Source organism: Vombatus ursinus, unplaced genomic scaffold, assembly GCF_900497805.2.
Source record: "Vombatus ursinus unplaced genomic scaffold, bare-nosed wombat genome assembly UNPS02014945.1, whole genome shotgun sequence".
Taxonomy (NCBI): Eukaryota; Metazoa; Chordata; class Mammalia; order Diprotodontia; family Vombatidae; genus Vombatus; species Vombatus ursinus.
In genome coordinates, this window is record NW_020954723.1 from 17,389,617 (window position 1) to 17,391,792 (window position 2,176).

Genomic DNA, 2,176 nt, shown 5'->3' on the forward strand with positions numbered 1-2,176 from the left:
TCTGTGAATTACTTATTGTTAGAGGACTGAATTTAGAGTTAGAGGACCTGGGTTCAAAAATGATTTTTATTTTATTATGTATGTATTTAAAATTCTAACTCTGACACTAACCATGTGACATCAGGCAAGTCACCCATCCTTTATGGTCCTCAATTTCCTCATGTGTGAAGTGAGGGGGTTGGTCTAAATGACCACTGTGCTCCTAGTCTATGATCTTATGATGTTTAGTGATAAGGAACAGTTACAGGAAAATTCATTTATAATCCCCCATTATGAGGAAGAGTTGCTTCAGAAGTTGAATGGCAGGTGTTCCCTGATAGAAGATCCAATGTTCTTCTATTTCACCAGAAAAAAAATGGTTTTTGCTGACTTCTTGCTAATCCAGGCAGCAATGTCTGCCTTGCACTGAGGGTGAGGTACAGGGTCTTGACCTAAGACCATTGAGAAGGAGAAGGCCTAAGGGTCAGAATTCAGTGAGAAGGTTCTTTCTTCTGTTTTGTGTTTGTGGGGATGGGGAAGGTTAGGTCAGATTCAACCATTGGGAGTGAGTGGGTAAAGAAAATTGAGGTGATGGGCTCCCCACAGTACTAACTCCCCTAGGCAATGCAGTATCCAGTGAGACCTAGATGGGTGGCTGGCTAGAGTGAGTTTCCCACAGTGCCTGCTCCTACTGGACTCTCTAGTGCCTAGTGGGTACCATATAAATATATAATTATTTGCATAATGTTTTATGATAGAAAGGAAACATAAACATAATAGATGGCTATCAATTGGAGGATGGCTGAAAAAACAACAACTGTGGTCTACGACTGTTTTAGAATATTATTGTTATAAGACACCATGCATATGAAAAATTCAGGGATTTAGGAATATTTGTATGAACTGATAGAATAAAGTGAGGAGAGCCTGGGAAAAAATTTATACAATGACCAAATAATGTTGTTGTTGTTTTTTTTTTAACAAAATGGATGACTGCATGTTATGTAGTTCAGGAAAAGTAATTTTTTTGTTTATTCCATAAATTAACCCATTTATTGTTGGACTATGGGTTACAGATATTTGATAAGAAGATTTTACTGGTCTTTCAATTCCTTCAGTCTTCCAATGGCAGATTTGACTGTGATTGCAGAGGTGGTATTGTAGGTCCATGCACACCACCTACTTTCTACATATAGGATCCACAATGCCAGGTACCCACAGCCTGTTTCTTCATTTTGGTCTTGCCACAGAAGGAGCCGGTATACTTGGCATGTTGGCTAATTTCAATTGTCTTCACCATTTTTGTGAGGGATGCACCATAATGAATTCCATATTTACCAACAATTCCGACCTTGGTATGTTAAGTCATGTTGTCAGTTGCAGGGCTGGAGCTCAGAGAGGGAAAGGAACAGTAATTTCAAAGGACTAAAGGTAGAGAGGTGGTAGACTCCCTCTCACTAGGAAGGCAGTAGACTATAGTTAATAGTGCTCATTTCTTTGACTTTACTGTGCTTTGTTATAAGGGAGTTGTGATCCTATGGCAATAGGGAGAGAGTCATTGGGAAGGGATAGATAGCAATGTAAAAGTGTGCCAGTACATATACATTTTAATAACAAGTTATACCAGACTAACTTAAGTTGCTTTTTGATAGTGGTATTAGACTGGTAGATCAGGAAAAGATGTAGAGACACTTCACCTAGATTATTATTTTATTTTGTATTTTTAAATATAATTTTGATTGTGAATGAACAATTATCAATCAGCAGAAATATTTCAAGTTACAAAGAAGAACAGGGAAAAGAATTATTTAAGAAATTGTATACTATAACATATAAGTGTTATTTTATTATGTATGTATTTAAAATTCTAACTCTATGAGGTTCTTGGGAAGTTGTCTAACTTTTCTTAGCCTTAGTTTCCTTATATACAATATGGATATATAATATCTCACAGGGTTGTTGTGAAACTCAAATGAACTAATATATGTAAAATGTTTTATAAACACTTTGAGTTTGGCTGCATCTCACAAATTTTGGAATGTTGTCCCATTGTCATTTTCCTTAATGAAATGACTTATTGTTTCTGTGTTGAGTTATTGAATCATTGTTTAAGTTATTATTATTAAAAATATATGTATATATTAAAGATGAAAGTTATATTTATATATTAAAGTTAAATATATGTATGTTTATATAT

The 2,176-nt window shown here is 35.1% G+C and overlaps 1 pseudogene; it reads right to left on the reverse strand.

Moving 5' to 3' along the window:
* Positions 1–1,054: 1,054 nt before the first annotated feature.
* Positions 1,055–1,348, reverse strand: LOC114030197 (annotated as a pseudogene).
* Positions 1,349–2,176: the final 828 nt, after the last annotated feature.